Raw genomic sequence first — 26,093 nt, 5'->3', positions numbered from 1 at the left:
AGGGATGCTCTTTATTACACTGCTCCTAATGACCCATGATTTTTCCAGGATAAAAGAGAGGAACCTCAGCCCAGGTCAATCTTTGCAGAAGTGATCACCTCTGGATACTGACCCTAATGCTGTCACAAAGTCCTCACCCCACCACAGGGCTCCCTCTCTCTCACCTGCCACAGTGGCTAGAATGAATGTAAATGAGCATCCCTTTTTAAATTTGGGGTCTCCAGAAGCTTTATTTCAGCTGTAACCTATGGCCTTGGACAGGAAACCGTGAGCTTTTCTAGGATTGTCCTGTGCTTTATGGCTGCTGGATGCCCAGTTCTCCCTGATGTCAATATTGGTCCAGCCTGGACAAAGGCAGGCTTGCCAATGACACTGGGAAAACAGTGTGAGCGTGGAGAAGGCACAGCTGCCTCTTTGCTGTGCTGGCCTGGAAACAACCATGCTTCATGTCTGCCCCCTCTGCATTGGCAAGAACAGATCTCATGACTCCAGTTAATGTGAGGGGGACTGGGGCATGTGTTCCTAGCTGGGTAGTGCTTTCTCAGTGAAAAGTCCACACTGGGAGAGGGAACCATGCAGGTAGAGACATTAGGAAGCACCTATACCAGCTGGTCACTACCTCTCCCAGGAACCCAGCACTCCTGTTTCCAACCATCCTTCCAGGCAGCCTGAGGACCCAGGAGGGGTCACCAGGAAGGTGCGGTACTTTGAAGGGGCCAATGTGGGGGAGATCCCAGAAGAGAGAGACCACCTGAGCCCATCCACAGGGGGACCAAGCATGTGCTTAGGGCACCAACAAAGTCGGTTTGTCAGAAAGTTTTGACACCACAGCAGACTGGCCTGTAACATTATGCAGCTTTTGTTCAATCCTCAGCCCTTCTTCATACTGGTTGTGTGACAGTGGGCAAGCTCCTTGACCACGCTGAGCCCCAGGAGATAACAGTATCAACTCAAGAGGTTACTTTGAGACCTAAGTGATATTCTGCAAACAAAACATTCAACACAGGGTTTGCCACACAGTCAAATGAATGTCTGAAATAATAAAAGTAGAAAATACTAGTAAGTAAAAACAGAATACTGTCGCCAGGAAATGGCTGATGTAATACGAATTATATATATAACCTTCCAGAATTTTTTCTACATAAATAAAGATATGCATTTTTAATAAAATGGGATACTATACATGACTGAATTTTTATAAAATAATTCCTTATTTTATTGAAATATAATTCACACATCATAAAATTCACCACTTTTAAGTGTACAATTCAGTGATTTTAGTATACTCACAAAGTTGTGTAACTATCACCACTATCTAATCCCAGAAGGTTTCCATCACCCGAAAAAGAAATCCCATACCCTTTAGTAGTCATTTCTCATCTCCCCATCCCCTAGCAACCTCTAATCTATTTTCTATCTCTATGGATTTGCTTATGTTGGACATCTATTATAAATAGAATTATATAATATGTGGCTTTTTGTATCTATCTTCTTTCATTAGCATAAGGTTTTAAAAGTTCATCCATGTTGTAACAAGTATCCGTAATTTATTACTTTTTATGGCCTAATAATATTCCATTGTATGGATAGATCACGTTTTATTTGCCCATTAATCAGTTGATGGACATTGGGTTGGCTCCACTTTTGGCTATTATGAATAATGCTGCTGTTTGTGTACAAATTTTGTATGGACATGTTTTCAATTACCTTGGGTACATATCTAGGAGTGGAATTTATGAGAAATATAGTAACTATGTTTTTAATTATTGAGGAACTGCTAAACTGTATCCCAAAGCAGCCATAACTGTTTTATATCCTGTTTTTTCCCCTTCACGTAGATCATGACTGTCTTTCCTTTTTCAATAAATAGAGGTGTGCATCATTAGTTTGAGTGAATGTAGAGTATTTCCTTAGCCAGCTGTACCAGAGTGTATTTAATGAATTCCCTATTGTTGGACATTTAATGAGTCTATGAAATAGGCTTTGAGCATCTTCCTCCTGTCCCCAGCAGGTAAGGGACACTTTTCCAGGTGTTCCCAGAGCACTTTATATCCTTGCATTTTGGTGCTTTGACAATGCATTGCAATCCCCCCCTCCCCTATCTGTCTTATCTATTACACAGTGAGCTCCTTGAGAAGATAGATTGTGCCTTGAATTCTTCTCTGTATCCATAACATCTAGCATAGTGCAAAGCATTTAGTAAATGTTTGGAGAATGAGTGAATAAATGGAATAATGAATAAATGGAAGGAAGGATAGATGATTAGAGCCAGAGACTACGGAGAGCTGGAGTTAGTTTATGTAAAAACATTCTCTCCAAAGATCCCTGCCTGGAGAGATAGTGAGTTCCCTGACCCTGGAGGTGTGCAACAGGAGGCTAACACAATTGGCAGGAATATTGTAAAGTTAATTTAGGCATCAGAGGGGAGACTGGATGCAATTTAAGATGCTTGCAAACTTGGCAGCATAGAAGTCTATGAAATAGAAGCCCCTGGAAGCTGAGAGATTTGTCCTCAGTTTCCCAGCTGAGCAGCTGTGGGATTGGGAGTTGCTCTAAAAGTTTTCAAGCTTGTTCTGGGGACCCCAGACCCAAAACTCTCCCTGCCTAAAGGCATCTGTTTCCTGCCCCTATCTTTGGGAAGCTCACTGCACACTGAGGTTAAGGTCCAGGAAGGGAGATACCCTTATGTAACAAGTTGTTTGAAGAGTCTGCGGCTATCTGTAATCAGAGAGTTTAGTTCAGGCTGTTTAGATAAAAGAGGGTAAACTCTGGGTGGACGTGGCTTAGAGGCCCCAAAAGACGCCCAGAGCAAAATTTGGAAGCGAGAGAGATTTTATGCTGTCTCCTGATCAGGATATAGGGCGAGAAATGAGGTGAGAGTTTGGAGCAGGCAGGAGACATAGGGGAGAAGAATTAGGGTCCTGGAGCTGGACGGGGCGGGAACTGGGGGAGGGCGGAAGCCGATGGGCGGAGCGGGAGCTGGGGCTCGGGGGCGGGACTGCCCAGCCCCTCCCAGGTGCACTGAGACCTGCAGGCCCAGGAGCTGCTGTCCTTCCACGATGTGGCTCTTCACTCTGGTCCTGGTCTCCCTGGCCACTTCCACGGCTTGGGGTGAGTTCTTCTGAAATACAAATAGCGGGGCACATTAGAAATCTTTGTGCAGGGACCAGTGAGGGAGATGCTGATGACACAAAGACATGACAGGTCTGGATCCACAGCAGAGTGCCCTCCAGACTTGGAGTGCCCAGCCCAGTCACCCAGCTAAGGTGGAGGAACACTGAGACCTCAGCTGCCCGCTCCCAGCACAGGAGAACAACCAGCTAACCTCACGCCTCGCAGATGAGAACTTTGGAAAGCTCAGTTTATTTTCCCTTGATGATTAGTCCCGATATGGCCAAATCTTGGAGAGTGGCTTAGCAGATATTAATATGGACTCTGGGGCCAGAGTACGTGGGTTCCAGTTCCTGCTCAGCACTTACTAGCTGTGTATCCTTAGGCAAGGGACTTCACTTTTCTGTGCCTCAATTTCCCCCTCTAAAATAGGGATGAGGACAGTACCTATCTCATTGGGCTGTTGTGAGGAGGAAATGGGTCATTTTTTCTAAAGAGCATAGTTCCTGATATGGAGAAAGTGCAAAATAAAGACTCATATATAAAAGGGATTGTTTTAAAATATAGAGTATTAGTCAAAATCTGAGGCATGGTAAGACCAACAGACCAGGAGCCGACTGCCATTGGAAAGACAGTCTGTTACTCACAGTTCCCAAGGGGAGGGGTCATGTCACCATCATGGTCGGCCACAAGGTGAAGAACCCAGCGGGTCAGGAGGCAGAGGGAGGAGGAGGAATTTTGGGCAAGAGTCTTCATCCTGGTTGCTGTGGGAGGAAGGGGTGAGGCAGGATAAGCAGGTTCAGGGTTGGCAAACTAAACAATTTCAACAAGCTCTGGAGGCTCGGGGCTTTCTGCACTTGTCAGGTACCTGGCCCTGTGTGCTTAGGGAAGGATCCTGATAAAGAGGGTGATTGGGGTGTGGGCTGTGGCATGCTGGAAGGACAAGCTGATTCCCACCTCTAGGAATGGCTGCCTCTGTGAGGGGCAGTCCCTCCAGGGTCGGCAAGACCCCAGATGTCAAAGCATCAAATACAGACACTAAAGACATTGTTAATACAAGGGTGCAGCAGGGGTCCTCAGAATGCATCTGTGCCACTTTATAGCTGGAGAAACTGAGGTTAAGACAGGGAAATGGCCTTGTCCAAGGTGCTGGGAAATAATGCTCTGGATTCTCTCTGTGACTCCTGAGTCCAGAGCCAGTGCTCTGGCCATCAGTGTCCTGACAGCCCAGGCCCATCTGGATTATATCTGCTTTCTGGTGGAATCACATTGTGAGAGGCCTGGAACTGAGTGTAAGGGTGGAGTAAAAGCAAAATTAGGAGAGATTATTCCTTTACCACTGGTCCTCCTTTAGAAAGTCCATCCCATTTCCGTCTTCAGAAAGTCCACACTGGCTGCCTCCATTTCCTCAGTTTCCTCATCTGTAAAATGGGTATATGGACACCTACCTAGCCAGGGTCTTGTGAAGATTAATTTAAATGACCTGCAATGCACATCCAGCACATAGGAAGTGCTCAGTATATAAACATTACCTATAACATACGTGGTAACTGCTGCTCTCACCATTATTGCTGATGCCTCTCACCCCATCACCCACTTTCTCACCCTATCACCCACTTTCTCACCCTTGGCATCTGGCTTCTCTCCACTTCATTTCTCTAGAAGGGGAGCATTGGATATTCTTGTATAAGAACAAATCTACATCATCCCTTTTTGCTCTGCCCACACACTTTGAGGGAGATGTTGACCTTATGTCTACATCAAAAAGAGAACAGTTGGGAGGACAATAGACCAGACGTCATTTCCTATGAGGAATGCTTAAACAAATTGAAGACACACAAGAGCTTACCTGAGGGATGGGCACGATCAAGTGTCTGAAAGGCCGCCTGCCCCATGACAGCTCAGGATGGTCCCACAGCAGGTAGAACCAGGGCTGATGGGGCAGCTGCAGGGACGTGAATTTCAGCTCAGTGAGGAAGCACCGTCTGCTCCACAAGAATGGAACAGAGAGGAATCTGGCCCCCGTCTCTCCCCCTCTGGACGACCCTGCTCAGAGCCACCTGAAGAACCGTCTTCAATCTGGTTGTGTCACTCAGCCGCACTCCAGAACTGTTCCCTGCTGCTCATTTACCAACCAAGTAAAGCCCAAACCCTTAGCCTGGCATTCGAGGCCTTCCCAGACATGAACCCCTCTCATCCCAGGGTTATCTCCCCCTCCCCATAGACTCCCTCTGGCTCAAATGGTCCATCACTCTTCCTCAGGCAGGCCTTGCATTTTGCTGTCTCAGAGCCTCGGCACATTCTCTTCTCTGCTTAATACCTTTATACCGCCTCTTCCAACTCCCCTTGCTCAGTCCTCTCCTTGCTGCAAGTCCCCGCTCCAAGGTCACGGCCTCCATGATGCCACCAATAGAAGGCCTCGCTCCCTCTTCTAACTCCTGTAGGACCTTACTCGTGCCTCTCTCAGGACACTGACCACTTTCTTCCAAGCAGGAGGGTCAAGTATGTATGTGGCTCATTCTTCCTACAAGGTTCAGAGCTTCTGAGAAGAGGGGCCACCTCTTGTTCATCCTCCCATCCAAAATGCAGCTCAGTGCCAGAATCCTAGTGGATAATTGTTTCCAGAGGCTCCTGAGAGTGGAAACCCAGTGTCTGTTCACTCCCAGCAGCCCTGCTTCTTGCATTTACTTTTCACTCGATGCTGTTTTACCTCCAATTCCAATTTGCTCCTTAAGATATCCCGATGACTTAGGAAGGACAGTTAACCTTATTCTTCTTTTACATAAGAAGAAACTGAGGCCTAGAGAGTTGAGGTCACTCATTCAAGGTCATGTTCTGAAAGTGGGAGACCCACCTGGATCCAGTTCCATCCTTCCACCTCTGACGTGTCCTCATTTCCTCTCCATGTCCAGCAGGACACCTATCCTCACCGCCTGTTGTGGACACCGTGCAGGGCAAGGTCCTGGGGAAGTATGTCAGCTTAGAAGGATTTGCACAGCCTGTGGCCGTTTTCCTGGGCGTCCCTTTTGCCAAGCCCCCTCTTGGACCCCTGAGGTTTGCTCCGCCACAGCCTGCAGAACCATGGCATGTCGTGAAGAACACCACCTCCTACCCTCCTATGTAAGCTTGGGGTGGCTTTGGCGTCTTTCAGTGTGACGTTTGCCTCAAAGTGATGCAGGAAGGAGCCAAGGTGATCCTCTGAGCGGCTTATACTTTGTTCCAGAATGTAGATCCCCAGAGACATTCCAAAACTCTCACAGCATTCTAGAGCCCTTTAATCAACAAGTATTTATGAGCACCTACTGTGTGCCAGGCATATTCTAGGTTCCTGGGATCCAATATTAAACAGAACAAAGATCTCGTCTTCGTGGTGCTTACATTCTAGCAGTGGAGACAGATAATAAACAACATGCAAATTAATAAATGAATTAAGTAATGTGTTGGAATATGAGAAGCGCTTTGAAGAAAATAAAAAAGTGAGCAGGTGAGGGGGATCAGAAGTAGTGGTTCTGTTTGTTCTCCTGTCTGTACTTTGCCATAGTTGGCAAGTAGGTTGAGCCAGGAGGGTGTGTGTGGGGAGTGCTTTGGGGTGTTGACCAGGCGAGTTCTCAACTCTCCAATGTGTCTAGCCACCTAGCCATGAGCACATCAATGGTTGGTGTGTCCTAGTCACTGTGGCCAAATTGGGCAAATCAGCCCCTCAGCCTCACCTCAGGGCATTCAGATGCCTATGTGCATCCCTTCAGACCTTATTCTTCCCAGAAAGGCATTCTGGTAATTTCCAGGGTCCCACGTCTTCCCTTCTTTTCTTCTCTCTTTTCTTTTCTTTCTTTTATTTTTCTTTCCTCTTCTCCCCTTCCACTCATCCTCCCTTTTTAAAGTAGTATTCACTGTTTTTATTTCCTGATTGCAAGTGTAATACATACTTATTACAGAAAAGCAAGGATGCATGGAAAAGGAAAGGTAAGAAAATGAAAATCCTATATGATTTCACCCCCTGGAGAGAACTGCTCTCCATATTTTAGTTCTGTTTTTCCAGTCTTTTATCCGTTGCATATTTTCTCCCTTATAAAAAGAATCACATAAGATTCTGCATGCAATTCCAGTGTGAGTTGTTTTTTCCTCACCAACAAGCCATTCTCAGACACCAGCTGGCTGTCCTACAATTAAGTTAATCCTGACACTATTTACCAGGAAATAGAATCAGATGTCACAGACTAAGGGCTCAGTCCCACAAGACTGCCCTTTGCTTCAGCTGCCCTTCACAAGGCTGGGTTGTTACCTGTGGCACTGACCCACTAGCTATACATCAGAGGTTCCCATGACCCCCTCCTTGGGTTCTATTTATTTTCCAAAGTGGCTCACAGAACTCTGGAAATTAATTTACTCATTAGATTACCCTTTTATTACGAAGGATATTAAAGGATACGAATCAACAGCAGATGAAGAGATACATATGGCGGGTCCTGAAGAAAGGAGTTTCTGTCCTCATGGAGTTGGGGGCCCTGCAGGATGACACGAGGAAGCCTTCTGGTTCACAACCTGGCAGCTCTCCGAAGCCCTGTGCTTTGGTTTTTTATGTAGGTTCATTACATAGGCACGGTTGATTAAATCACTGACCATTGACCATTTATTCAACTCCCAGCCCCTCTCATTCAACTCCCAGCCCCTCTCCCTTCTCCAGAGGTCGGAGGGATGGGACTGAAAGTGCCAAACTTCTCATTACTGGTTGGTTCTCCTGGCAACCAGCCCCATCCTTAGCTGAGGTCCAAAAGTCACCTCATTAATATAACAAAAGACATCTTTGTCACTCTCATCACTTAGGAAGTTCCAAGGGTTTTAGGATCCTGTGCCAGAAACTGGAGGAAGACCAAATATATATTTCTTATTATAAGTCACAATAGCCCATTACACTGCACAGATAGTTTGGATGCCTGCTTTGCTCACTTATAAGTATATCGTGAACATCATTTTGTGACATTAAATATCACAGCCTGAGAGTTAACACCTGCATTACTTTAGGTATCGAATCATAATTTATTTACCCAATCTCTTATTTGGGGCCATTAAGTTGCCTTTAATGTTTTTGATAATATAAATACCACTCGATGAACATCCTGCAGCTAAATCTTTATGTACACTCATTAATATTTTCTAAGTTACAAGAAATGATTTTTTTTTAATTTTTTGTTTAATGCAGTAACATTAGTTTATAACATTGTAAAAATTTCAGGTGTACATCATTGTACTTCTATTTCTGCATAGATGACATCATGTTCACCACCAAAATACTAATTACAACCCATCACCACACACATGTACCGAATTATCCCTTTCACCCTCCTCCCTCCCCCCTTCCCCTCTGGTAACCACCAATCCAATCTCTGTCCCTATGTGTTTGTTTATTGTTGTTATTATCTACTACTTAATGAAGGAAATCATACGGTATTTGACCTTCTCCCTCTGACTTATTTCACTTTGCATTATACCCTCAATGTCCATCCATGATGTCACAAATGGCTGGATTTCATCGTTTCTTATGGCTGAGTAGTATTCCATTGTGTATATATACCACATCTTCTTTATCCATTCATCCCTTGATGGGCACTTCGGTTGCTTCCAAGTGTTGGCTATTGTGAATAACGCTGCAATGAACACATGGGTGCATGTACCTTTACAAATTGGTGTTTTCAAGTTCTTTGGATAAATACCCAGCCTTGGGAAAGCTGGATCATATGGTAGTTTTATCCTTGATTTTTTGAGGAATATCCATACTGTTTTCCACAGAGGCTGCACCAGTTTGCACTCCCACCAGCAGTGTATGAGAGTTCCCTTCTCTCCATATCCTCTCCAACACATGTTGTTTCCAGTCTTGTTAATTATAGCCATTCTGACGGGCGTGAGGTGATATCTCATTGTAGTTTTGATTTGCATTTCCCTGATAGTTAGTGATTTTGAACATCTTTTCATGTGTCTGTTGGCCATCTGTATATCTTCTTTGGAGAAATGTCTGTTCAGGTCTTTTGCCCATTTCTTAATTGGGTTGGTAGTTTTTTTGTTGGTAAGATGCATGAGTTCTTTATATATTTTGGAGATTAACCCCTTGTCAGAAGTATGGTTTGCAAATATCTTCTCCCAATTGTTAGGTTGTCTTTTCATTTTGTTGATGGTTTCCTTTGCTGTGCAGAAGCTTTTTAGTTTGATATAGTCCCATTTGTTTATTTTTTCTATTGTTTCTCTTGCCCGGTCAGACGTGGTATTTGAAAAGATGTTGCTAAGACTGATGTCGAAGAGTGTACTGCCTATGTTTTCTTCCAGAAGTTTCACAGTTTCAGGTCTTACATTCAAGTCTTTAATCCATTTGGAGTTAATTTTTGTGTATGGTGTAAGGTAAGGGTCTACTTTCATTTTTTTCCATATGGCTATCCAGTTTTCCCAACACCATTTGTTGAAGAGACTTTCTTTTCCCCATTGTATGTTCTTGGCTCCTTTGTCAAAGATTAGCTGTCCATAGATGTGTGGGTTTATTTCTGGGCTTTCGATTCTATTCCATTGATCTGTGTGTCTGTTTTTGTGCCAGTACCATGCTGTTTTGGTTACTACAGCTTTGTAGTATATTTTGAAATCAGGGAGTGTGATACCTCCAGCTGTGTTCTTTTTTCTCAGGATTCCTTTAGCTATTCGGGGTCTTTTGTTGTTCCATATAAATTTTAGGATTCTTTGTTCTATTTCTGTGAAAAATGTTGTTGGAACTTTGATAGAGATTGCATTGACTCTATAGATGGCTTTAGGAAGTATGGACATCTTAACTATGTTAATTCTTCCAATCCAAGAGCACGGAATATCTTCCCATTTCTTTGTGTCTTCTTCAATTTCTTTCAGAAATGTTTTATAGTTTTCGGTGTACAGATCTTTCACCTCTTTGGTTAAGTTTATTCCTAGGTATTTTATTCTTTTTGTTGCAGTTGTAAATGGGATGGTATTCTTAATTTCTCTTTCTGCTACTTCGTTGTTAGTGTACAGAAATGCAACTGATTTTTGTATGTTGATTTTGTATCCTGCAACTTTACCATATTTGTTTATTACTTCTAAAAGTTTTCTGGTGGATTCTTTAGGGTTTTCTATATATAAAATCATGTCATCTGCAAATAGTGACAGTTTCACTTCTTCCTTTCCAATTTGGATCCCTTTTATTTCTTTCTCTTGCCTGATTGCTCTGGCTAAGACTTCCAGTACTATGTTAAATAGGAGTGGTGACAGTGGGCATCCTTGTCTGGTTCCTGTTCTTAGAGGGATGGCTTTCAGTTTTTCACCATTGAGGATGATATTAGCTGTGGGTTTCTCATATATGGTCTTTATTATGTTGAGGTACTTTCCTTCTATACCCATTTTATTCAGAGTTTTTATCATAAATGGATGCTGTATCTTGTCAAATGCTTTCTCTGCATCTATTGAGATGATCATGTGATTTTTATTCTTCATTTTATTAATGTGGTGTATTACGTTGATTGATTTGCGAATGTTAAACCATCCCTGCATCCCTGGAATAAATCCCACTTGATCATGGTGTATAATCTTTTTAACGTATTGTTGTATGCGATTTGCTAGTATTTTATTGAGGATTTTTGCATCGATGTTCATCAGTGATATTGGCCTGTAATTTTCTTTTTTTTGTGTGTTGTCCTTGTCTGGTTTTGGTATCAGCGTAATGTCAGCTTCGTAGAATGAGTTAGGGAGCTTCCCCCCCTCCTCAATTTTTTGGAAGAGTTTGAGAAGGATAGGTATTAAGTCTTCTTTGAATGTTTGGTAGAATTCACCAGGAAAGCCGTCTGGTCCTGGACTTTTATTTTTGGGGAGGTTTGTGATTACTGTTTCGATCTCCTTACTGGTGATTGGTCTATTCAAATTCTCTACTTCTTCTTGATCCAGTTTTGGAAGGTTGTATGATTCTAAGAATTTATCCATTTCTTCCAGATTGTCGAATTGGTTGGCATATAGCTTTTCATAGTATTCTCTTATAATCTTTTGTATTTCTGAGGTGTCTGTTGTAACCTCTTCTCTTTCATTTCTGATTTTACTTATTTGTGCCTTCTCTCTTTTTTTCTTGGTGAGTCTAGCTAAAGGTTTGTCAATTTTGTTGATCTTTTCAAAGAACCAGCTCTTGGTTTTATTAATTTTTTCTATTGTTTTTTTGGTCTCTATTTCATTTATTTCTGCTCTGATTTTTATTATTTCCCTTCTTCTACTGATTTTGGGCTTTGTTCTTCTTTTTCCAGTTCCTTCAGGTGCATTGTTAGATTGTTTATTTGAGATTTTTCTTGTTTGTTGAGATAGGCCTGTATCGCTATAAACTTCCCTCTTAGAACTGCTTTTGCTGTATCCCATAAATTCTGGCATGTCGTATTTTCATTTTCATTTGTCTCTAGGTATTTTTTCATTTCTTCTTTGATTTCTTCGTTAACCCAGTCGTTGTTCAGTAGCATTTTGTTTAATCTCCATGTATTTGTGGCTTTTCTGATTTTCGTCCTATAGTTGATTTCTAGTTTCATACCGTTGTGGTCAGAAAAGATACTTGGTATTATTTCAATCTTCTTAAATTTATGGAGACTTGTTTTATGGCCTAAAATGTGATCAATCCTGGAGAATGTTCCATGTGCCTTTGAAAAGAACGTGTGTTCTTCGGTTTTTGGATGGAATGCTCTGTATATATCTACTAGGTCCATCTGTTGTAGTGTGTCGTTTAAGGCCAATGTTTCCTTATTGATCTTCTGTTTGGATGATCTATCCGTTGGTGTAAGTGGAGTGTTAAAGTCCCCTACTATTATTGTGTTATTGTCTATTTCTCTTTTTATGTCTGTTAATAATTGTTTTATATATTTAGGTGCACCTACATTGGGTGCGTAGATATTTACAAGTGTTATATCCTCTTGTTGGATTGTTCCCTTGATCATTATGTAATGCCCTTCTTGGTCTCTTTTTACAGTTTTTGTTTTAAAGTTTATTTTGTCTGATATGAGTACTGCTACCCCAGCTTTCTTTTCATTGCCATTTGCGTGGAGTATCTTTTTCCATCCCTTCACTTTCAGTTTGTGAGTGTCTTTAGGTCTGAAGTGTGTCTCTTGTATGCAGCATATATATGAGTCTTGTTTTCTTATCCAGTCAGCCACCCTATGCCTTTTAATTGGAGCATTTAGTCCATTGACGTTTAAAGTAGCTATTGATAAGTATGTACTTACTGCCATTTTTTAACTTTTTTTTTTTCCTCAGTGTTTTAGTAGTCCTTCTCTGTTCCTTTCTTCTTCTATACAGAATTGATGGTCACTTTAGTTTGACCTCTGTCTGAAAGCTGTACTCTTTAACTCCCCTCCTCCCTCATGTTTTTGATATCATATCTAACCTCTTTGTTGTGCATTTGTATCCATTACATTCTAATCATGGAAATAGATAATTTTTCCTATTTGTGGTCTTCTCTTTTCCCCTTAAATCAGTCCCTTTAACATTTCTTGTAGCACTGGTTTCTTGGTGACAAACTCCTTTAATTTTTGCTTATCTGGGAAAATTTTGATCTCTCCTTCCATTTTGAATGATAACCTTGCTGGGTAGAGTATTCTTGGCTGTAAGTTTTTTCCTTTTAGCACTTTAAATATATCGTGCCATTCTCTTCTAGCCTGTAAGGTTTCTGCTGAGAAGTCAGCTGATAGCCTTATGGGGTTTCCTTTGTACGTAACTTGACATTCTCTTGCGGCTTTCAGGATTCTCTCTTTATCTTTAATTCTGGACATTTTGATTATGATGTGTCTTGGTGTGGGCCTCTTTGGGTTTATCTTGTTTGGGGCTCTCTGTGATTCCTGTACCTGGATGTCTGTTTCCTTCCTTAGGGTAGGGAAGTTTTCATCTATTATTTCTTGAAATAGATTCTCTGACCCCTTGTCTCGCTCTTCTCCTTCCGAGACACCTATAACACGGATGTTAGTGTGCTTGATGTTGTCCCAGAGGTCCCTTAGACTGTCCTCAGTCTTTTTAATTCTTTTCTCTTTTACCTGTTCACCTCGGGTAATTTCTTATAGTCTTTCGTCCAGCTCGCAGATCCGTTCTTCTGTATCCTCTACTCTGCTTTTGAGTCCCTCTAATGAATTTTTCATTTCCAGTATTGTATTCTTCATTTCTGATTGGTTCTTTTTTATATCTTCCATTTCTTTGTTGACATTCTCACTGAGTTCATCTATTCTTCTCCCCGGATCAGTGAGCATCCTTAACACTCTTTGTTTGAACTCTCTGTCAGGTAGGTTGTTCATTTCTGTTTCACTTAGTTCCTTTTCTGGGGTTTTGTCCTGTTCCCTCACTTGGAATGTATTCTTTTGCCTCTTCATTTTGCCTCTTTCCCTGTGCTTGTGTCTACGTATTAGGTAGGTCAGCTACGTCTCCTGCTCTTGGATAAGTGACCTTATGTAAGTGATGCCTTAGGAGGCTTCCAGTGTGCTTCCCTCAGTTCTCAATGTTCCAGGGGTGACCCCTATGTGGGCTACGTGTATCCTTCTGCTGTGGCCTGTTTGCTCTCTCTGTAGGCGCCCAGGGAGGCTGAGTTATGCTCCTGGCCAGCTGTTGTAATGCTCAGCTGCTTGTAGTTGTTGTGGGCCCTTCAGTCTCTTTATCAGGTGTGGGGAGCCCCAGCACAGTTGGCTGCAAGTTCTAATACCACATTTGTGTTGCAGTATTTCTTTTAAGTGAGTAGGCCCCCAGCCTGGCAGGTTGTTAGGCTCAGGGCCTTACAATTTCTGTAAGCCTCTAGCCTATTAGGTCTCTTGTCAGCTCTCTGAGGATTGCAGCTGGGTGGGGCTGGCCTCAGGCACAGGAGCACCCAATTGTTTCAGGTTTTGGAAGGTGGAGCAAACCTCCTATGTGGGTCTTTGAGAAGCACAAGTCTTCTGCGGCTGAGAAGCCCTGCCGCCCACAGGTCCACACACACAGTCAACACAGTCCTGCCCCATGTGAGCGCCTCGACCTCCCCAAGCAGACCCAGTCTCTCCACGGCGGGAGCCCCACACACTCTGCCACTGCCCCACACTCTCCACCGGCTCCTTGTGCACACCCTGCCCTGCTCAAGTCGGCTCAGTCACCAGGCTGCAGAGAATCCAGTCACCAATCTATGCAGGCCCACAAGTTGCCTGAGGGCTTGTTGTTGGGTGGGGCCAGTCTCTAGGGTGGGCTGCCTGCCCTGGCTGAGCTGGATTAAATCGGTGCTCTAGTGGGTGGTGCAGACCCTGGGCTAGCAGGCCTCAGGGAGAACTCCAATGTCGTCTCTGTCAGCACGCCCACACCAGGCCACAACAATGGCCGCCGCCAATGTCCCAGTCCCTGGAGAGGTCTCACCTCTCACCAAGATGCACTCAGGGCCTATTAGGTGAGTCTCTTTTCACCAAAGCACTGTACACCTTTGTTTCTGGTGATTTTAGGATGCTTTCTGAAACGGGTGAGTTTGCGCGCGGGCCCTTTAAGAGCCAGTTTTAGTTTCTTTGTGAACCGGGTTTTCTGGGGGTACTCCCCAGTGTTTTAGTAGCAGGCACAGTCAGATATTATGTCGCTGGTCTCGATTGTGCTGGGTCCACAAAATGCCCACAGCGGGGGCGCTCCCCGGCTCAGTGCCCCGCGCCTCCATGGAGGCTGCGTACCTGTGAGCTGCTCCCGGCGGCCGTGAAGCTGGCGGCTTGTGAAGGGGGTGTTTTTCCTCTCCGGAAGGGAGTCTCTGCCTCTTCCACCTCAGTTAGGATTGTCCGTTGTTGCAGGAGTTCCTCTCATCCAGTTTTCAGTTCTGTCTCAGGGGTAATTTTTCCACGAGTAGTTATAAAACGGCTGTGTCTACGGGAGGAGGTGAGTTCAGAGTCTGCTTACGCCGCCATCTTCAAAAAGCCTCAGAGCACAAGAAATGATTTTTTGAATCAAAGTGTATACACCTTTTATTAAATTTTCCCCCAGAAATATTCCACCTACTCTCCTTCTGCTAATATATGAAAACTTCCATTCACCGGAACTTTGGCAATGCTTGGGGTTATTAAAAATGTTTTTTTGGCTATTGGATAGGCAAAATAAGAATAATAATTATTATTATCATAATTATATGCGTAATTTTGCTATTTATTCTGCATTTATTTGAATGCTAGTGACATTGAACTCTTTTTCCATTTTTGACTTTTGAATTTCTTATTTTATGAATATTATGCCCCTTGTTCTTGGTGATCTGAGCAAAGTTCCCCCCGGATGGAAGTCAGGAAGTCGTGTTTGTAGCCTCTGACTCTGCCCCTTGACAGCTGTGTCATCCAAGCACCTTAGTGCCTCAGTTTCCTCATCTACACACTGGGGGCAGTGATGCCTGCCTTCTGAGTACATTGAGATTCAGAAATGTAGCTTATTATGTCCTTGGAAATATAAGCACTCCACAGTATGAATCTTTCTGGCTGTGTGACCTTGGGCAGGTTTTCTAACCTCTCTGTGCATCAGTTTTCTCAACTGTAAAATGGGGATAATAATAGAACTTATATCATGGGGGTGATCTGAGGATTAAATGAGTTAATACACAAGGAGTACAGCACCTGATATGCTGTGAGGACTCAGTAAATGTTAACAATTATAGTCGATATTGGATCTTTACAATTCTTTATTAGGGCAACCATTAGTGCTTGCCTGGGTTGGAGGATAATAGAATCTTATCATTTCGGGGATGTAGACCCTGATAGAAATCACTCCTCTCACCTAGATCTGGCAGGTGGAGGCCCAGAGCAGGGAAGGAATTTACCCAAGGTCACATAGCAAATTGGTGGCTGCAGCAGACTAGAACAGAGTTATCCTGGTGTTTCCCCAAAACTATTTCACCCCTGACCCGTTGTATGCCCTAAATGCCTGCCATTTGAGTGACTTCCCATGGTTTATGGAAGTTTCCCTTGGACGAGAACACCTGGTTTACCTGGTGAGAACATGTTCACCCTGCAGCCCACCATACGGAGCCCAGGGGAGCCAGGCTGTGTCAAGGGCATGAAGGAAATTGTCCTCTCCCAGCTGCATAGGCAGCCTCCTCTCCTGGACCCAGGGCATCCCGAGGGGTCTGGGAGGGGACAGGTGCCCAGGCCTCCTCACTATATACAGTCCTGGAAGACCTTACCAAGCCCCAGGACCCCCCACCTAGATCCCCAGACAGCCTCCAGCCCTTTCCAGTGTCTCGAGTTTGGTAAGAACAACTCGATTACAGGCCTAACCTCCCAGTCCAAGGCTGGTCTGACCATAGGGGACATTTCCTTGCTTAGCTCTGATTGAACCTCAGGACTTCTTCTTTCTCCCTGTCGATCCTAGGTGCTCCCAGGACCCGGTGGCAGGGAAGATGCTCTCAGACCTCTTTACCAACAGAAAGCAGAACATTTCTCTCCAGTTTTCCAAAGACTGTCTTTACCTAAATATTTACACTCCCGCTGACTTGATGAACAAAAGCAGGCTGCCGGTAAGCAGCGAGTTCCAGCGCTGTGGGATCTTCTGGTGGAGACTGGAAGAGGATGAAGGCAGCTTGGGGTGGGGGCATCACCCACCATGGCTGTTTCAGGGGCCCTAGGGCTTCCTTTTCCCACCACAGCCAGATAGCAGGTTCAAAAGAAACATAAGTTCTCCATACTTAAGTTTTTCCTAGTTACAGACGTAGGGACTCGGGGGGAGTTGCTGTAGATCTGTAATGTACATTTTAATTTTTCAACTTCTCTTACGCTAATAGAAGAAGATGAATGATTACCCTTAGTTGATAGGTTAGGAATCCGATACCCAGAGCAGCTAGGACATAATTTCCAACAAGGTTAGAACTGAAGGGATCTTAGAATAAGCTGACAACACAACCCTTCCTTTACACATAGAGAAATTGAGGCCCAGAGAGGGAAGGCGAGGTTACACAGTAGGGTTGGCAGGATGAGAGCAGGCGAGAATTCTGATCTTCAAAGCAGTGCTCTTTACGCAGACTAGGAGACTGTGTGTGGTTTTTCCTCTGCACACAGAGGCCCATTCCTGACAACTTCAGAGTTCTGTGTAGGAGGTGTGGGGGACAGAGCCTGGGTAAATCCAAGAAGCGCTTTCCCTTACCTTTGGCCAACTATCAGAGACTTTCTTGTAGCTCATTTCCCTCCCTAACTGTCTTTGGCATGGGCTGATAACCCTGTAAGTCAGCATTTCCTGAATAAAGGGAGGCCCAGAGATGCGGCAGGCTTCCAGACCTGGCTGGAGGGTGGGGAGGGTCTGCTGGAAAAGGAGGGGAGGCTGGGGTGGAGAAGGGAGGGGTGTGAGCACCAGCCATCTCCCAGGACACACCTGGCATGATGCCCAGGAGTGGAGGAGGCATCTGTGAACTTGTGACTAGAAGCAGCACTGTACATGCTTGGCCCAAAGAGGGGGGGACAAGGGTTCACTCATTCATTCATTCATTTATTCATTCACTCATTCTTCTGTTAAGAACCCAGTGTCCCGTATACGTAGCTAGAACCGGGGATTAGGAGAAAGAAGGAACATAAAACCATTAACACGCAACACCTGCCTTCAAGGATCTCACCATCTGGGCTGCACAGACAGGGACTAACTGCAGCAAATCACTGCTGACCCGACTTTGGCTCAGCCTTCACTCTGAGATGACTCAAATTCAGTCCCTCCACCCAGAGGTAGGCAGAGATCAGACGAGTGGGAGGAACAGGGATGCTTGGATCCTGGAGGCAGGAGAACCTCTACTTATGGGCACAGGCTCTGGAACTGCAGGGCCTCGGTTTAAATCCTGGTTCTTCCTCTTACTAACTGAGAGACTTGGCTCTGTTTCCTCAAAACTAGAATAATCACATATGAGGGTTCAATGATGAATATCAAGCTGTATCTCAGTGCCTCTCACGGTACACAAAGACAGTACTCCTGACACGTTAGTTAGAGTTGAAGGGAAGATCTTACTCCTTCCCTAACAGCTGACTTACCGCACTGTGGCCGTTGGCTGCAGTGTGCTGGGCAGCTCAACATGTGGACTCTGGAGCCAGACTGCCTGGGTTCAAGTCCTGCTTCCACCACTCGTTACCTGCATGACCTCCGGCAGGTTAAGTGCCTCAGATTTCCTGTCTGTTAAATGGGACAATAGTAGTCCCAACCTTGTGGATGGTTTATTTTTATACTTAGAACAGTACTTAGCACATAGTTCATGTTCCAAGCTTTTTTAATTAACAAAATTATGGCAGTATTATTGTTATACCCTTTCTCACTTCCCTGCCGTGTGAGCCTTTTAAATACCATGAGTCGTGAATTGTTGTGAGCACTCTGATCCTCAATTCCTGTCACAGTCCCTGGCACACAGTAGGTGCTCAGATCATGTTAGCCAAAGGATTGAGGACTTCTTGGAGGAGGTGGCTTTTAGGCTGGGCTTTGGAGGATCAGTGGGATTTGGGGAGTCGAGGAATCAGGAGGAGGCAGAGGGAAGGCATATTAGGAAGACACACCACTGGGGGCGTGTGTGCCTCTTGAGATGATCATTCACACATGAGGGAAGTTTAATTCACTGCTTAACTTAGATGGAGCTGAAGGACAAGGGCTGCGGCATGCAGAGCATGCTGAGCTGGGGGAGGGGTCCAGGCATGAGGATGACGGGAGTGTTGGGGAGAAGATGACACCCTTAGCCTTGAATGTGCCCATGATGGTGTTCTCAGCATGAAGAGCCTGGGAGGAGGTGGCACTGAGGCTGGTGGGACAGGCAGGGGCCATGAGATTGCATTGAATGGGGTGGTGGCCGGGGCCCCAGAGTAGAGGATGAGGGCGACTGCCTGCTCCAACTTTGCTGGGGATTAGTGGACTTCGGGTAGTGGCCTCCTTGAGTTATGGCCAAGAAGTAAGCAACCAAAGTAAACAACCTCTTGAGGTCCTTCCCAGCTCTGCTTCCTGTATCCAGTATGGTGTCTCCCTGTCCAGCTGATGGTGTGGATCCATGGAGGTGGTCTGATGATAGGTGGAGCATCAACCTATGATGGGCTGGTTCTCTCTGCCCATGAAAACGTGGTGGTGGTGACCATTCAGTACCGCCTGGGCATCTGGGGATTCTTCAGGTAAGATATTAGACTTTTCTCACCGCACATTTGTCCCCAAAGCAAGGGTGCTAGGACCCACCTCTGGTCATGTCAGTCTTCAAGGGGATCTTTGTTAAATTCCCTGGTAAGGCACCTAAGTCCCTTCATAATTGGGTACCACCTGCCTCTCATTCCCCAGCCACGCTGACCTACATGCTTCTGAGCTTTTGCAGTGTTCCCCCTGCCTATAACACCTATTCTACCTGAAAAACTTTTATTCATCCTGTAAGGCCCAACCCAAATGTTGTTTGTCTTAGTGCCATCGGTTTGATTCTGACTCCTAGGGACCTTGTGCAGCAGAGCAGAACCCTGCTGGGTCGTTTTTGCACAAAACTCTCATCTCCCAGTGCTGTTTCAGAAAATGAAAATGCTCCACTGGTATTCATAGAGTTTTCATGAACAATTTTTTCAGAAGTGGGTGGCCAGGTACGTCTTCCTAGTCTGTCTTGGTCTGGAAGCTCCACTGAAATCTGTCACCGTGGATGACTCTGCTGGTCTTTGAAATACTGGTGGCATAACTTTCAGCATCACTGCAACACGCAGCCACCACAGTAGGAAAACCGACAGACGGGTGGTATGGTTCCCCGACCAGGAAATGAACTTGAGCCATGACAGTGAGAGCACTGAATCTTAACCACTAGTCTTCCAGGGCTGGCTAACTCAAACGTTACCTCCTCGGAAATGCTCATCTCCTCTTCTCCTATGCTGCCCCAGCACGTTGCAACCTCTAAAATGCCAGTTAGCATGCAGCACAGTAGTCAGAGGCTTACACATCTTAACTTGTGGGAACATAAGGAAGGAGCAGACTCATGGTGGGAGCTCAGTGAATGCTTGTGGGTGAAGGAAGGGGTGGCTGGAAGCTGGGAGGGAGGTTGTCACAGTCTCTGTTCTCAATGGGCAACCATCCCAAGGAATGTCAGGTCCACTCATCCCATTTCCTTCTGTATTTGGCACATTCATGAGTCAAGGCTAGAGTCTTCTCCTTCTAGTCTCCATGGAAACAGAAGCAGGTTTCCTGTAGGACACAGTTACTATGAGCCTTTTCTGAATGCACCAGCCCCAGGATCTCTGACCCTGAGATGGCTAATGGGCAGGCTGGGGAAGGGGTGGGCTACTCCCTGGAAAGACCTATGGAGCCAGAGAAGAGTTATTCCGGGTGAGACATGACCCAGGATGTAAAGCCTTCATTAAGACTGCTCATCTCTTTCACCCACGGCCCATTCCTCTGATTCCCATCACAGATAAACTGCTACATTAGCTCTCCATGCTTCTGCTCCTCCTACCTTCCCCTCTACCCATGCCAGTCAGGTATTGACCCCAGCAACGCCACGAGACTGTTCTGGTCAAGGTCACCAATGACCCACCAGCTCTTGGCCCAACTTTGGCAGCATCCACACATGATAACTCACATATTTTTAAAATGCTACCTTCTTTTGGCTCCTGGCCACCTCCTACCTCACAGACTGCCCCTTCTCAGCCCCTTCACTGGACCCTCCTCCTCCCCATCCTTGAGCTTCAGTGTGTGTCTCCTTCTCCATCTCCACTGGTGCCCTAAGTGACCTCTGGGGGCACTTTCACAGCTCGCTATTTTTAGCCACATCTTCTTCTTTGAAACCCGGATGCACATCATTGTCTACCTCCTTCTACCTCCTGCTGTCTCCACTGGACGTCTAAAGGTCGCCTCACACTTCACAGGGACAAACTTAACCCTTGATTCCCACTGACCCTCATTCCAAAGAACACTCCTACTTTCCCCACAGTGCCCCCTGCTCAGCTGCTGGCAGCTCCAACCTTCTGGTTGTCAGGATAAAGGTCTTGTGGTCAGCCTTGACTATTCTCTTTTTCTTACACTCCACATCCAGTAGGTCAGAAAATCCTCTTGGCTCCACGTTTAAAGTGTATTCAGAATCCAACCACTTCTTACCTCCTCTCTTGCACCCACCCTAATCAAAGCCCTCTGTCTCATGCCTGGATTATTGTAACAACCTCCTACTTTTATAACCCTGCTACTTTTATACTTTGTCTGATCCTTACAGTAGCCAGAGTCATAATTTAAGACATAAAGGGAGTCATGTCCTCCCCCTGTGCTGGCTTCCCTCCTTACAATGACGTCGACGTCTCGCCAAGGCCCACAAGGTCTTCTCTAGCTGTATGTGCTGCACTCATTTTGTTCACTGGACCCTGGGGCCTTTGCACTTTCTGTTTCTTCCACCTGGAATTCCCTTCTTTGAATATTTGCAAGGCTCTGTGCTCACTCAGTCAGGTCTCTACTCAAATGCCACAGCCTCTAAGAGGTCTTCTCTGTTCATGTGGTCTGAAATAGGGCCCCACTGTCCCACCTCTGCCTTTCCCCTTACCAGGTTTTATTTTCCTGAAAGCACATTCACTACCTGATATGCTATTCTATACTTATCTGTTTCTTTGTTTGTGATCTGTAGTGTGGGCTCTGTGTAGTCAGAGGTTTGCCTGTTTTGTTCTCAGATGGTCTCCTGGCTCTTAGAACAGTGTTTGCACATGGTAGATGCTCAATAGACAGATGGGGATGAAGGACTGTAGAGCCCAAAACAGAACAATGCTCAGGAGAGGATGGCAGGTGAAGACCTCTGTGTCAGGGCTGTGGAAGCCCTGTCTCATTCCAGAAGGCTCACCTAGAGCCCCATCTATGATCCTGAGAGCCCTGCCATGACGTCTCTGCTCCCACTCCACCCTGGTCTCTTACTCACAGCACAGGGGATGAGCACAGCCGGGGAAACTGGGGTCATCTGGACCAGGTGGCCGCACTGCGCTGGGTCCAGGAGAACATTGCCAACTTTGGAGGGGACCCAGGCTCCGTGACCATCTTTGGAGAGTCGGCGGGAGGTGAAAGTGTCTCTGTTCTTGTAAGTATTCCTGTGGCTGATGTGGCTCCTGATGGGACCACTTGGAGACCAATCTAGCCATGGGCTCCATTACTTACAAGATCTGGATTCAAGGCTGACCCCACCCTGCACAGCATCAGATTGTGGAGAGCTAATGGCCAAGCTCTCCTTGACATCCACGAAGCTCAGAGCTCAGCTTAGCGTCCTGGGGCCATAAGAAACTCCAGCTGCAGCTGCAACAGTAGCCTTCCTCCTCTTCTTACTTGGTTGAGATCTGTCTCTCCCTCCTAATCGTTTTGACATATAACTCACCTCACTTCTCTTGGGAAGTAGTGGTGGGTATAAGTTATGAATAAGAGGAGTCAACCATGAGATTTGGGCAGAGTGTCATGTTTGGCTTGAAGCCGGATCTTCATGTCAGAGGGACATGAGCACTAAGAACAGGTCAGAGGCCTCCTCTGAGATGGTCTGAATGTATGTCCATGGCCAAGAGGGAGAGAGGTAGTCTCTGGGACTGATGGATGGAGCTGGGCTGGGGAACATGGGTGGGAGGGAGGAGGGGTTGGAAGGTGGGATGGGGAGAGATGGGACTGTGGATGTGGGACAAAGTCATGACCTGGGATCCTGGTGTGGGGAATGGGGCTGAGGGATACACTGAGGGAAGCAAAGATGGAAAACCAGATTAGAAGATGCCAGGAGTTGTACGGAACCCTCCAGCTGCCTCAGAGTTGAGCAGAGGGTCAGCGCTATTAGTGTATTTTCAAAACCTGTGTTGATTTCATAGTTGAATACTCGGAGGGAAATATTTTTTATGTCTTATTAAGTGAAGCTACAGTAAAAAGTACAGATAACCCCAGAAAAGAGAAAAGCCATAATCCCACTATCCAGGGATACTCACCATGGACAGTTGGACACGTATTTTTCTAGACTTTTTTACATAGCTCACCCTATCTATCTATCTATCTATCTATCTATCTATCTATCTAGGATTTTTAAAACAAACAAAAAAAAACCTTCATTAACATTAAAATACACCATAACTATTTCCATAAATATTAAGTACTCTTTCATAATTTTATTTTTTAAAGTCATATAGTGTTCCATGGTAAGAATGAAAAATAGCTACTTACCCATTATCATAATATTGGAACTTTGAATTATTTCCAATTTTTATTCTTATAAACAGCATGAACATTCTTAAAATCCGTGTGTGTCCATGATCTTATTTCTTAGGAAATATTCTGAGTAATGGAAATGCAGAATCAGAACTATGTCTTTAAAGTGTTGCTAGGAATTTCTAAGCATCTTTCAGATACTTTTGATTGTTATAATCAGCACATGCCACACATGTCCTGTCTGTCCCTCACTCTGCTCCTGGCTCCCCCCAGCTGAAGGAGGTTTTCTTGAAGAAGCTGGGTCCCAGAGTCAGCCTGGGGAACAGGCCAGGCCAGGTAAAGACCTGTCTTGTCCACTGAGCCCCAGGGTCTCCAGGGGAATGGTCCAGGGCAGAGCTGTGGATGGGGGTAGCTCTTGAAGACCCCTCCTTGTAAGCATAAACTCTCTTCCTCTCCCTCTCCTCCCAGGTGTTATCTCCACTGGCCAAGAACCTCTTCCACTGGGCCATCTCTGAGAGTGGAGTGGCCCTCATTACTGCCGTCGTCAAGAAGGACTCGAAGGCTGCAGCTTAGGTAGGTCTCACGTTGGACCACCCCTGCGCCCTTTGCTCTGCTCTCCTGGAGTCCTCAGGGGCCTTTCTTGCTGTGGGATCCAGCTAATATCTTCAAAGAATCACAGAAGTGAGAATGGCTTAGCGGGAAGGGCAAGGAGGCCCCTCACCCAACCTCCCAGTTATCCAGCTGAGCAAACTGGGCAGAGAGTGACAGCGGATTGTCAAGGTCAGAGGATGATCAAGGCAGAGCTGGGACGCAAGTTCATGATTCTGGACTGCCAGTGCCAGGCACTGTCCACTGACCATACTTCTCAATGTGTGCCAAGGTGAGGGCCAGGCAGGACAGTGGGCAGTGGAGTGTCACTGTGTGTTGTCTCTCTCAGAGTCTGAGTTCTGGTGAACCCACTTGCAGCATGTGGGCCCCATGGGGTCCCTCCCTGAGGGCATTGTGACTGGGGGTGGTTCCTGGAGAACTAATTCACTGATTCATTCATTGACTCAACAAATAATTTTGATAGAGCCAGATGTCTAGCAACCTCATGAAGCTTCCATCCTAATGGAGGAGTCAGATTAATGATTACATACTCACACAAATTATAAATTATCAGCAGTGACAAGAGCAATAAGGCAGAGGTACCTGATGTCATAACAGAATCCAAAAGTAGCTCTTAGTCCCGCGTGTAGGGGGAGGTTATCAGGAAATTCTTCCTGAAAAAAGCGATCAATGAGTTGAGATGAAAAGGATGAGAAGTTATTTGCTTGGTGAGAAAAGAATATTCCAGAAAGAAGGAACAATATGTGCAAATGTCCTGCCTCAGGAGGAAGTATCTCCAGTGAGAGAAGGTGAAAAAGGGTGATGTGGATGAAGCAGAAGGAGCAGAGGGGACCTGTAGTGAGCTGAGGATGGGGACACTGCAGGGGCCGTGCTGCACAGGACCCTGTGAGGACTTTGTCTTTATCTGGAGGCTGTTAGGAAGCCAAGGAAGAGTGTGAGTAACAGGAGGCTCCGCTGAGGAGCGCCCACTGGAGTCAGTGATGTGGGGCGTTTGGTAGGGCTGTGAGAGCTGGCTTCCTGGAGTGGTGGGGGCCGCAACCAGACTTAAAGGGGCTGGAAAGTAGGAGGAGAGGAAAAGAAGATACCAGGAGTTTTTAGAGTTTTCAGACTGTTCTTCAGAATTCCTTGGTTATAAACAACAGAAGCCCACTTGACTAGGCTTAAGTCAAGACTGGGAATTTATTTAAAGGAAACAGAGGTGGCAGAGATGGGGCTGGATTTCTCTATCAAACTGGAACCAGAAATTGGCAGATTGAAGGGAATCTAAGACTCATTCTTGCTCTTTTCTCTCTCTCTCATTCATTCTCTCTCATTCTTTCTCTCTCTCTCTTCTCTATTTTTCTCTATGCCTTTTTATTTATTGAGCAAGTACATACTGAGCATTGATTCTGCATCAGACACTGTCCTAGGCTCTGGGGATCCCTACACACTCTCCATGGCCCCACCATCATGGAGGCTGCCTTCTCTCCACCTGCATCTTCTCCTCTGGTCACTTTGCAAGTGACTTGCCCGAGGTCAAATGACTAGTAAGTGGATGAGCAGAGATTTGAAACCAGACAGTGTAATTCTGGACTTCATGCTCTTAAGCCCCACTCCATGCTGCCTCTCCTTAGATGTTCAGCTCTGAGATCACTGTGCTCATTTTAACAGGGATAAGGTGACAGAGACAGAGGTGGTGTCATTGTCATGACTGGAACCAGGACCCACACCTGCTGGTCTAGAGCATTTTCTGCCACCCCCCTGCTGCCATTAGAAATTGAGCTTGGCATAGAACATTTCTTTATTGACTGAGGGAAAGGACACAGCTCTTGAATTTTGCTGTCCCCTGTGATCTCTGCAGAAAATTGCTGTCTTTTCTGGGTGTAACACCACCACCTCGGCTGTCATTGTTCAGTGCCTGTGCCAGAAGACGGAAGACGAGCTCCTGGAGACGTCGCAGAAGATGGTAGGTGCATCTGTTCTCATGTCCACACAAACTACCCCCCCAACCCCGTAAACTTGGCCGCAGACTTCATCATTTCAGCTGTCCCGTTGCCCCGGAAAAACTACCCAGGATAGTGTGTCACCTCTCAGGAGCAGTGTCAGCCTCTGGATCTTAATGGGAAATTTCTTTTTTTTTTCTTTTTTATTATGAAATATCTCAAATGTTAGCGAAGTCAAAAAATAACTTAATGAAGAATTCTGTAATAATCCCCAAGCTCTTTTGAAACTTAGTATTTTGCCCTTCTTGTTTTCAGATATATTTTTAAAAAATTAAAGATTACATATTCCCAGAGGTAACTACCATC

General features: G+C 45.4%; 1 pseudogene; it reads left to right on the top strand.

The window, feature by feature from the left end:
• Nucleotides 1-3,036: 3,036 nt before the first annotated feature.
• The window catches only part of LOC131396002 (liver carboxylesterase-like), a 33,808-nt pseudogene continuing 10,751 nt past the window's right edge, over nt 3,037-26,093 (top strand).

The sequence above is a fragment of the Diceros bicornis genome, chromosome 32 (genome assembly GCF_020826845.1).
Source record: "Diceros bicornis minor isolate mBicDic1 chromosome 32, mDicBic1.mat.cur, whole genome shotgun sequence".
Lineage (NCBI taxonomy): Eukaryota > Metazoa > Chordata > Mammalia > Perissodactyla > Rhinocerotidae > Diceros > Diceros bicornis.
This window is presented reverse-complemented; position numbering and strand designations above follow the sequence as displayed.